The 12,444-nt window shown below is 46.7% G+C and overlaps 1 protein-coding gene across 1 annotated transcript in view; it reads right to left on the bottom strand.

The window, feature by feature from the left end:
* Nucleotides 1–8,461: 8,461 nt before the first annotated feature.
* gab2 (GRB2-associated binding protein 2) overlaps nucleotides 8,462–12,444 on the bottom strand; it is a 388,329-nt gene continuing 384,346 nt past the window's right edge. The window contains exon 11 of the mRNA XM_085998902.1: nucleotides 8,462–9,805. The gene's annotated coding sequence lies outside the window, so the exon portion shown is untranslated. The remainder of the gene's footprint in view (nucleotides 9,806–12,444) is intronic.

Here is a 12,444-nt window from a genome sequence, read left to right as displayed (position 1 = left end):
CTCTATTAAATTTGCCCCAGAACCAAGCTCAGAAGCACACTACTAACAAGTAATATTTTTCCCTTTACTGTAGTAGTGCTAGGTCTTGGGTTGGAACTGAGGCATGTTTTTGGGTCAGAGTAGAAGGAGCTTTACATTGTCATTTTTCAGAGTTATTGAGTGAAATCAGCTTTGTGTCAAATTATGGGAGGTTTTGAATAGCCCTGGCTGCTAAAATCACATTGATATTGTCTCCAAGCTTATTTAATTTACAGTACTTAAAATTAAGCAGCTTTAACAGTTACCATTCTTGTCTGTATTTGAACCCAGATCCAAGAGATGAAAGGAGCCTGCCAATGAGTCTGGAGGAAACTAAAACATGATTTCTACATGTGGCTGGTTTACACTTGTGGTTTACTTAAGTTTTTAAAAAAATAAGGCATTAATATAGTGTAGTGGTAACAAACCCCCATCTCACATCTACCATTAGGTGCAGTAGTAAACTAGAGGTGAACGTCGATGGGTATGATCAAAGTATTCTAAACTAGGGATAAAGTTTAGCTCTGTTCAGTGTGTTTTTTTAAATTTCCCAAACAATGTGCTTACGGCTCACATTGTAATATTAATATTTCTTGGTTTTAGCAGACATGTTATAAAAAGTGTAGTATTGCTTTAGTGCCACTTGTTCACATGTATAATTAAAAAAACATTGGATGCTTAATGTAAGGATTTTATTCAAGCTCAATAATGCCCACTATTTTGTAGTTGGGATACTTTTTGGGGACCACTACCTACATTGTGGAAACAATTCTGAGGGACAGTATAAATCATTTAGAAAGCCAGATTAATCAAGGACAGTCAGCATGGATTTGTTGAGGGAAGGTCGTGTCTGACTAACTTGATTGAATTTTTTGAGGAGGTAACGAGGAGGGTCGATGAGGGTAGTGCATTTGAAGTAGTCTACATGGATTTTAGCAAGGCCTTTGACAAGGTCCCACATGGCAGTTTGGTCAGAAATGTAAAAGCCCATGGCTCCAAGGGAAAGTGGCAAGTTGGATTCAAAATTGGCTCAGTGGCAGGAAGCAAAGGGTAATGGCTGACAGATGTTTTTGTGACTGGAAGGCTGTTTCCAGTGGGGTTCCACAGGGCTCAGTACTCGGTCCCTTGCTTTTTGTGGTATATGATTTAGACTTCAATGTAGGGGGCATGATTAAGAAGTTTGCAGATGATACAAATATTGGCCATGTGGTTGATAGTGAGGAAGATAGTTGTAGACTGCTGGAAGATATCAATGGACTGGTCAGATGGGCAGAACAGTGGCAAATGGAATTCAATATGGAGAAGTGTGAGGTAATGCATTTGGGGAGGGCTAACAAGGCAAGGGAATACACAATAAATGGTAAGATAGTGAGAAATAGAGGAACATATGCACAGATCCCTGAAGGTAGCAGGACAGGTGGATAAGATGGTTAAGAAGGCATATGGGATACTTTCCTTTATTAGCCGAGGCATAGAATACAAGAGCAGGGAGGTTATGCTAGAACTGTATAAAACACTAGTTAGGCCACAGTTACAGTACTGCATACAGTTCTGGTCACCACATTTCAGGAAAGAAGTGATTGTACTAGAGAGGGTATAGAGGAGATTTATGAAGATGTTGCCAGGACTGGAGAATTTTAGCTACGAGGGAAGATTGGATAGGCTGGGGTTGTTTTCTTTGGGACAGAGGAGAAACTTGATTCAGGTGTATAAAATTATGAGTGGCTGAGATAGTGGATAGGAAGCACCTATTTCCCTTGGCAGAGTGGTCAATAACCAGGAGGCATAGATTTTAAAGTAATTGGTAGAAGGATCAGAGGGGAGTTGAGAATTTTTTTCATCCAGAGGGCAGTAGGGGTCTGGAATGCACTGGCTGAAAGGGTGGTAGAGACGGAAACTCTAATCACATTTAAAAAGTACTTGGATATGCACTTGAAGTGCCGTAACCTGCAAGACCAAGAGCTGGAGAGTGGGATTAGGCTGGATAGCTCTTTTTCGACTGTCACTGACACGATGGGCCGAATGGTCTCCTTCTCTGCCGTAAATTTCTGATTGTAAATTATAATTAATTTGCTCTGGTGAGCTAGTCTTTTGCGGTCTGGTAAATGTCAATGTTCCTATAAACAGTACTATGAAGGAATAGTAGTAGTGTGGCGACACGCCACTACTGGACATAATCCGCTCACGGCGGCACAGACAGTTTAAGCAGACGCCCCCCGAGCCGGGGGCCCTTTCCTCCAGCAACTTGTTTACCGCAGGGACAGGCTGCCGGGAGCACTTCCTGTCTGGGGAGTATTTAAGTGGTTGCGCGGGCTTTTCCAGTTCCTCTTTGCCATGAGGTTGATTAAAGCAGTTGTGTTTTACTAACTCTGGTCTCGACTCCCACGTTTGCCGCGGTATCTCAACACTGGTGACCCCGACGCTCAGGACGAATCCTAAGCTAGCATGGCGGATACAAACACAGTCACGGTTAAACTACCGGACTTTTGGGAGAACCTGGCCGAAGCCTGGTTTGTTCAAGCCGAGTCCAGATTCCGGCTGAAACACAGTACAGTCGACGCCACGAAGTACGACTACCTCGTCGCCTCTCTCACCTACGCCACAGTCCCCAAGGTTTGGGCAGCGCTGCAGGAGCCACAAGCGGCAGGCAAGTACGAACATCTGAAGGCTGCGCTCCTTAAAAAATTTCAAACGTCCTCTTACCAGCGCAACTGCCAACTCCTCGACCTCCCCGGCCTCGGTGACGCTTCACCGTCGGATCTGCTTTCCCACATGCTGTCCCTCTCGGACGACAAAAACACCAGCGCCCTCTTTCGCACGCTTTTCATTCGGCAGCTCCCCGCCAGCATCCGCCCGCTCATTGTGGAATCTGGCTCTACGGACCTGAATGAGATAGCCGAAAAGGCCGACCGGCTGCTCTCTGTGCAGTCCGCCCGCGACGTCGCGCCCGACCTCACGGCAACGACCACGCGGTCTTCCCGGCCCACTAGGCCCGACCGCCCTACCACGCCGGCTCACTGCTACTACCACACCCGTTTTGGCACTAGGGCCCAACGCTGCACGCCACTGTGCACTTTCAAACCGCCCCCCCCCCCCGCACCGGCCCCCACGATGGCCGCAGGGCAAAAGGGGCCTTTACTGTACGTCACCGACGACAGCACCAACCGCCGATTTCTGTGCGACACGGGCCCAGCACAGCATCACCTCCGCCCTCGAAATCCAACACGGCGCACGGGGTATCACGCTGGCCGCAGCCAATGGCTCTGACATCCGCACATATGGCACCCGCATGGTCACGCTCGACCTCGCAGGCCGCCGCTACCGCTGGGAGTTCCTCACAGCCAGGGTCCTCTGCCCACTCATCGGCGCCGACTTCCTACACGCCCACGGCCTCCTTGTCGACATTCCGAGGCACCGCCTCGTCGACATCAACACTATGGCCCCCATCCCTGGCGCATTTACCCCGGCCCGTTCGGCCGGCCTGACAACCTACTGCCACGGACGACTACTCGGCACTTCTAGCCGAGTTTCCCGCCCTCACTAACCCGACCTTTTCGGCCAAAGCCGCCAAAAACGGTGTGGAGCACTATATCCCCACCACCGGCCCCCCGGTTTCGGCCCACGCCCGCAGACTCAACCCGGCCACGCTGGAAAGCGCGCGGGCCGAGTTCACCACCATGGAACAACTCGGCATCATCCGCCACTCCAGCAGCCCTTGGGCCTCGCCCCTCCACATCGCCCCCAAACCCAGTGGAGGCTGGCGCCCTTGCGGGGACTACCACCGCCTCAACGACGCCACCACCCCCGACCGATACCCGGTGCCGCACATCCAGGACTTCTCGGCCCGACTGGCCAGACGAACCGTCTTTTCCAAGGTCGACCTGGTGCGCGGTTACCACCAAGTCCCCGTACACCCCGCGGACATCCCCAAAACGGCCGTCATCACCCCATTCGGCCTGTTCGAGTTCCTGAGGATGCCCTTCGCCCTCAAGAATGCAGCCCAGGCTTTCCAGCGCCTTATGGACTCAGTCCTCCGGGACCTGAACTTCCTATTCGTCTACCTAGACGACATTCTCGTGGCCAGCTCCTCCCAACAGGAACACCTCGAACACATTCGCATCCTGTTCGCGCGCCTAGCCCAACACGGGCTCATCCTCAGCCCGGCGAAGTGCCAATTCGGCCTAACCGAGATCGATTTTCTCGGTCACCACCTCACCCCTGCTGGGGCCGTCCCCCTGCCCAACAAGCTGCAGGCCGTCCAGCAATTTCCCCGCCCCAAAACCATCAAGGGCCTCCAGGAGTTCCTCGGGATGGTGAACTTCTACAACAGGTTCATCCCCAGCGCTGCAGCCCTCATGAAGCCCCTATACGACTCCCTCCGACGTAAATCTGGCAAGATGGCCGTAGCCTGGACCACTGACACGTCAGCCGCCTTCGACGCCACCAAAAACGCGCTCGCCGATGCCACCCTGCTCGCGCACCCGAGGGCCGATGCCCGGGTCGCGCTCACCACCGACGCCTCCGACCACGCGGTCGGAGCCGTGTTCGAGCAGTGGGTCAATGGAGCGTGGCAGCCACTTGCCTTCTACAGCCGCCAACTGCTCCCCCCCGGAGGTCAAATACTCTACTTTCGACCGCAAGCTTCTCGCGCTCCACCTGTCGGTCCGCCATTTCAGGTTCCTCCTGGAGGGCCGCCCCTTCACCGCGTACGTGGACCACAAGCCGCTCACATACGCGATGGCCAAGCACACCGAACCCTGGTCTGCTAGGCAGCAACGCCAGCTCGTGGCCGTGTCCGAGTTTACTACGGATATCCAGCATGTCTCCGGTAGAGACAACGTTGTCGCCGACTGCCTTTCCCGTCCCGCCATCTGCGCGAATCACCTCGCGGTCGACTACGCGCAACTAGCAGCGGCCCAGCTCACGGACCCAGACCTCCTCTCGGCGGCTACCAGCCTGCCAGGGCTACGCCTAGCCAAGGTCGCGCACGGGCCCGAAGCCACGGCAGTCACTTGCGGCGTCTCACTCGGCCAACCCAGGCCGGTCGTCCCTGCAACCTGGCGCCGCCGCATCTTCGTGCTACACGCGCTCTCCCATCCGGGTGCCCGCGCATCCGCCAAACTCCTCTCCCAGCATTTCGTCTGGTGCGGCCTCAGCAAAGATGTTCGGACTTGGGCCACCTCCTGCCTCGCCTGCCAACGGGCTAAGGTACAGCTACACACAAAAGCACCCGTGGGAGACTTCGAGGTACCCAGCCGCCGCTTCGACCACGTACACGTTGACATCGTCGGTCCTCTGCCACCATCGCAAGGCCAAACCTATCTCCTCACAATGGTCGACCGCTACACATGCTGGCCTGAGGCAGTGCCGCTGCCCTCCACCAATTCAATTCAAATCGCTTTATTGGCATGATAAGGTACATCTTATGTTGGCAAAGCATCAAAATACATTCATGGTTGAACACATAAATGCAGTTCTATTCATACAGTGTATAAACAGGTATATCCCTGAGTGTATAAATATACATTCGCATTATTTATATATACTCTTTTCTTAGTTTACTGGTTGTCCCTCTGTTCATGGCAAGCTGTAACATAGTGTGCTGCCAGTGCTACACAGCTTCTCTCCTCCCCCAGTAGGTATGGGAGTTTTTGGTTGTCATTCAGATTTCTGAATTCAGGGCATTTTTGTGAGAATTTTTGGTAGAAATTCTCCATGATGCCCTGATATTTTCTACAGGCTGTGAGGAAGTGCATCTCTGTCTCCACTACTCCCTGACTGCAGTGAGAGCATATCCTGTCCTCTCTTGGCAGCCTGGTCTGCCTGTGTCTGCCTTTTTCGATCGCTAGGCTATGTTCGCTAAGTCTGTACCTTGTCAAGGTTTTTCTCAGTTTGTTATCCTTTACCATGGTCAGGTAATCAGCTATGTTGTATTGTCTGTTTAGGGCCAAGTAGCAACCACCACAGCCGACATCGGCAGGGCGTTCGTTAACACCTGGGTCGCAAGGTTCGGCGTACCAGCCGACATAAACTCCGACAGAGGCGCCCAGTTCACCTCCGAACTCTGGACGGCCACAGCACGCAACCTCGGGGTGACGCTCCACCGAACCACGGCATACCACCCGCAGGCCAATGGGCTGTGTGAACGCTTCCACAGGTCACTCAAGGCCTCACTCCGCGCTGGCCTGCAGGACAGTACCTGGACTGACCGCCTACCGTGGGTGCTACTAGGCCTACGCACCGCGGTCAAGGAAGACCTCCAGTCCTCGGTGTAGTGTCCGTGTGTAGATAAAGACACTGAAGACAGGAGTTGGTTCATAGGTATTTACTAAGCCAGTCTGGGGGGGGGTTTCTAAAGGATATACACAATACACAGGCTTATATAGCCCAAGTGGCAATTACCGGCATTACGCACACCTGGGACTCTTAAAGGCACATACACCATAATTGCTCTTAAAGGCACATACACCACACTCGGCAGCGGAGTTAGCCTACGGACAACCGCTGCGCGTCCCAGGCGAATTCCTCCCGGAGGCTACCACGCCTTGGTCGGCCGAACAGCAGCGGCTCAACTCTTTCTCTTCCACTCAACAGTTCACCCCACTTCCGGTCAACCGACATGGCAAACTCGCACCTCACGTCCCGCCAAACTTACAGCAGGTACGCTTTGTCTTCGTGCGACACGACGCGGACCCCTGCGACCCCCCCGTACGACGGACCGTACGAGGTGCTACAAACCGGGGACAAGGTCGTCAAGCTGCGACTCGGCGACAGGGTCGACACAGTCTCCATCGACCGGCTCAAACCAGCACACACACAACCAGGGGAACAGGTCCCTGTGGCCCGACCTCCAACTAGAGGCCGTCCCGCCAGCAAGCCAGCACAGCCGGCGGCGAACCGCCCGGCCCCACCAACTAGACTGGCGACCACTCAGAGCCGCTCCGGCAGAACCATTAGACCACCGTCATGACTCGTCCACTCCTCCTAAGCGGATTCTGGGGGGAGCTCTGTGGCGACACGCCACTGCTGGACATAATCCGCTCACGGCAGCACGGACAGTTTAAGCAGACGCCCCCAGCCGGGGGCCCTTTCCTCCAGCAACTTGTTTCCCGCAGGGACAGGCTGCCGGGAGCACTTCCTGTCTGGGGAGTATTTAAGTGGTTGCGCGGGCTTTTCCAGTTCCTCTTTGCCATGAGGTTGATTAAAGCAGTTGTGTTTCATTAACTCTGGTCTCGACTCCCACGTTTGCCGCGATATCTCAACAGTAGCAGTAAAGAATTGTATTTCCACAGGTGTGCCGTTTCACAATAATGCAATTTCTAGATCCCATGCTGGGGCAATGAAACATGTAGAAATCTGTATGTTAAGTTTGGTCTGCAAGAATGTATTACTCCATGCTTGTTCGGTGTATTCAACATTGCTGATTGGTTCAAAAAATGAAATCTATATTATTTTTACATATTTGAGATGTGGTTAGTCACTTCTGGTTACTGCAGGCTTGGATTAGCAGCTTGACAAGTACATGTTCCTTGTGTGGGGCTGGGTATGCCTTATTTTGTCAATTAAAGCCTGAAGCAGAATGGAATTTCTGAATGTCTCAGAAGTATATTGTTCTGCCTAGTGGCCAGACTTATTGGATGTCTGCTTTATTCTGCACAAAAGTCAGCCAGAAGGAGCATTTGGTGCGGTCTTTAGCATTCTTCATTGGGGGTTAGGTAACTCTTTGCCTGATACAAATGGATGGAGCATCTGTGCAATGCGCTCTGCCCATTTGTATTATTAGAGTATTGCAAACAAGGTCCCAGAACTGGTTTAGGACCTTGATTTGCAGTGCCTTTTCGGGGTTAAAGTGGGGTAAAGAATATGGTTCCTGTACTCGACCCTTTTAACCTGACTTTAAAGTTGGAGGTGGTACTGATGGTATGATGTCACCCGGCCCAGTCCCTGGTTCCCCCAATATATGGTACCACTGCAGGGAGGGGTACCATACATTGCCCCTTGTCTACATTCCCCCCCCCCACCCCCCCCCCCCCCGGACCTCCCTAACTGGAATCTAGGTTGTAGTTTGAACAATGAAAAGCCTGCTGCCTGAATCCATGGGATATTTGGGCCCATGCTTTTGTGTTTATGAAAAAGAACAATCTGTCACAGCTTTGGATACATCCAAACTAGCATATTGCTTTCCACACACGAATGGTACTCTAATCTGTATCTGTTTTTTGGGTGAGCTGTTGAGACCAATTATTGGAATCCCCTAAACCTACTGCAATATTTTTTCCTAACATGATAAATTAAAACAAATCAGACAGTTGGCTTATATAATGTTAGGATCATAGTTCACCATAATCAGTGTTTTTTGTTATTGCAACTTTGGAGGAAGAGCAATTAGACAAAAAGAACCACTAGTGCAAAGTGAGCATTGGTTTTAAGAACAGGCAATGTATGCATGTCGAAATCGGATTTATTTTACAGATGTTACATACATGGAATGTACAGCACAGAAACAGGCCATTTGGCCCAACTGGTTTATGCTCGTGTTTATACTCCACCCGAGCCTCCTCCTACCCTAATAATCTCTTCTTATCCTGCCCCTGTATCCCTCTCTTCCCTTCTCTCTCACGTATGCATCAAGCCTCTCCTGTAAAGGTGTCAAATGCTTCAACAACTTCACGTGCCCCACATTCTCACCGTTTTTTGCCAGCATTTTCCCTGCAAAAGATAGTTGCATTTTAATGCATTGAAGCATGCACTTGGCTCCTTCCAGCTCACTTTCATAAATATGCTAACTCTCTTGTTCTAATACTAATTTTAACTTTTTCCCAGTGTAAACCCTATGAACCGCTTCATCAATAGGGAATGTCTCTTTCATGTGTAGAATACCCAAAAGTTCAGTTCCGGACTAGTCTACCTGGGCATTATTTTTCTTTTAAATTTTATCGTGGATATTGTGCAACTAACAAATACCATTCTTTTATGCACTGCTATAATTTGAATACCTCACTCTTGAAACTAAGCTGAAATAATATGGGAATGTTTGGGAGCTTGTGGAACTACACTGGAAATGCTATCCCATGACGTCAAATAATATTTTAAACATTTTAATTAAAAAATCCCTTTTCATAGTATTCTGTACTATATGTCTGAATAAATCTTTTCAATTTTAAATAGAAAATGGCAAAACCTAGTAAAAAAAGGTATTAACAAATATACAGGTACCTATGCCATTGATAGTGTACATAAATAAATTGCAAATACAGCATTCAATGAAATTTCATTTCCAGAAAAAAAAACATAATTTTAAGTACAATTCTTAATTGCTATTGAAAGAAAGACTTGCATTTGCCTCATCATATTTAACATAAATGTCTGAGCTTTACATAGAATGAATTAAGATTACAGAAACTGCAACAAGATGAATGACCAATTCTCTGTTTTTGGTGGTGTTGGTTGAGAAAGGAGTGTTGGCCAGGATACCCCAAGAACTCTTCAAAAAGTGCCATTGGACTTCTAGAACTACTAGGATACTGCAGATGGGACCTCACTTTAACATCTCATCCAAAGCACAGCATGCCCAACTATGCAGCTGACCCAAATGTTCTTCAAGGCCACTTTCCAAAATGTCTTTTGTCTGCATGAATCTATACATGAGTAGAAGTAGTGGAAGACATCAGGTGTTGTATGAGGAAACAAACTATCTTCCAGTCTCTTCATGCATGTAGTTTGTGGAGTTATAATAGTAAATCTTTTCAGCACTGAGGTTTATTTTCACTTCACATCACAACGTTGTCTATAAAGTATACAGAAACAAGAAAGCAAATTGTGTAATGAAACAGCACAGAGGCTTATCAGAATCTTAAGCAACCTGAAAAATAATAATTGTTATATTTTGTGAAATAGTGCAATAATGCAGTGGTAGTTCTGTTCAGGGTTTTTCAGCTATTACGTAATGTGTACCTTGTTGACGGTCCATACTGGGATTATTTTGGTCACAAGCTAAAATTGAAGGATTTCTTTAATCCTGTATTTGACTTCATTGCTGCCATGAAACAAAGTCAAAGATAGACCATAACAGTCAAAATTAAAATAAATTATTATACAAAATCACTGCACTTTGGTCCTTCTTTAAATAGTATTTCATCATTACTTCTGGAGAGGAAAACCTATCCAAGGTAAAAATTTCAAATGCTAATACTGCAAAAGAAAAAGTTTTAAATATTTACTTAGGTGTATTGAAGTGCAGTCTTTGTATATACAGTATCTCATACAGTAAAGCAATGCAGGACAGTGATAAGTGCTCACTGCAAATCCTGGTTTGTGATTCTTTAACCAAATATGTACATTTTTCACACTTTATCTTTTATTTATAACTGCTACATTATATTTATACCACAGAAACTGACAACATTTTCATTAAATAAAAAATAATTATACATTCTACAATTGGGAAAAAAAACTTTATGGCTGCTCTGGTGGCTTAGTAACATCAAAGCAGTTTAACCGCCTTCAGTGTTTAATTGATTTGAACACAATTACCTGTGGTATAAATAATACAATGGACAGAAGTAGGATGATGAGTTTATAGCACTTGTGAATAAAACCTTCATTAGCTATTTGTGATTTTGTCTTGTCATTGGTGATTCTCACTTATGGGCAAACTGTATGTCCCACTAATCTCCATTGTGAATCTCTATTAATCCCTTTAGACCGTTGAAATTAAATTCTTCAACAGAGAATATTAGATCTTGTGATAGTGCAACATGTAATTCCAAATAGCCGTGGTTTATGATTCCAAGACAGTCCTGAGTTTCCAGCAGAATGCATTTCTATGAAAATCTACATCTGCCTGGAGTCAGAACAACATTCAAAGACAATCAGAAGTACTTGTGAATGCCAAGGAATTACATAAGCTATATCCTATTTGTGCAGTAAATACAAATAGCATGTGCTGAGTCCTACAGCTTTTAACAAACTCGGACTTGTTCCACATATAACCTTCCTTTACTTACTATAGTACACCTACATTCCTGTGTTAGGAAAAAACAAACTTAAAAACCAGAGCATTATTTAAATCTGCATTTTGCTTTTGAGTTTATATATAGTTTTTTTAATAAGTCATGCTTCTCTCTGGCCCCACAGAAACAATATGTTGATCAAACTATAGTTCATGTAAAGTAAAAAGCTTTGAAGCATCAAATTGATGAAGAATAAATCTGTTAAACCGTAACATAAAACAGGATGCATTAACAGTTACTGTTGATTGTTGTAACTGATTTTGTGACTTGCTTGATTTCATCTTTTTGTTCCAGAAATGGAGAACACTAGGCGCTTGTTTTGCTGATGTAGCATCATTTGGTCAATAGTCAAAGTCTTCCAAATTAAGTAAAGTATAGTTATATGAATCAGGATCAAATATCTGACAGAATGAGGAAATGTCAGAGCCACATTTCTTTTCCCTTTTTTAGACATTTCTACTACTTCAGTTATGTGGAGAGACTAAAGAATCTGGGGTTACATTATTCTCAGAGCAGAGAAGGTTGCGAGGCGTTCAAAATTATGAGGGGTTTTGATAGAGTAAATAAAGAGGAACTGTTTCCACTGGCAGGAGGGTTGATAACCAGAGGACACAAATTTCAGGTAAATGGCAAAAAAAAGAGGGGAGATGAGGAGATTTGGAGATTTTTTTTTCCACAGTGAGTTATGATCTGGATTGCATTGCCTGAATGGGTGCTGGAAGCAGATTCAATATTAACTTTCAAAAGGGAATTGGATATATACCTGAAAAGGAAAAATATGCCAGGCTATGGGAGTGGGACTAATTGGATAGCTCTTTCAAATGGCCGCCTATGATTCTATTTTCTACTGGCAGTCATCACTTCTCCGTGGCCACCTTACATGCTATTCCATGATCAGCTGACAAGATATGGAGCTCTGCAGCATGGCACTGGTCTTGTTATTTTTCTTCCTCTAGAGATAAAGTGCTCTTCTTTGTATTATAACCTAACCAGCAAGGAGGGTTGAGACTCCTTTAGTGAAGCCAAAATGAGTTCAAATTGCAAGACTGGAGTTCAAATTATAAAAGCAAAATACTACGGATGCTGGAAATCTGAAATAAAAACAAAATGCTGGAAATACTCAGCAGGTCAGGCAGCGTCTGTGGAGAGAGAAACAGAGTTAATGTTTCAGGTCGATGACCTTGCATCAGAACATTCTGATGAAAGGTCATCGACCTGAAACGTTAACTCTGTTTCTCTCTCCACAGATGCTGCCTGACCTGCTGAGTATTTCCAGCATTTTCTGTTTTTATTTCAAATTATAAGGTTGGAATTCCAACCACTCTGACTTTTGAGTCTAGGTCTACTGAAGAGCTACTGCATCTCCTGTAAGCTTTTGTTTATCTTCATTTTATTCTGTAATTATTGAAAACAT

This window comes from Somniosus microcephalus, chromosome 10 (genome assembly GCF_052327205.1).
Source record: "Somniosus microcephalus isolate GS21.2 chromosome 10, FLI_Smic_1.0, whole genome shotgun sequence".
Lineage (NCBI taxonomy): Eukaryota > Metazoa > Chordata > Chondrichthyes > Squaliformes > Somniosidae > Somniosus > Somniosus microcephalus.
The sequence above is the reverse complement of the archived record's forward strand: the minus strand, read 5'-3'. Positions and strand labels throughout refer to the sequence as shown.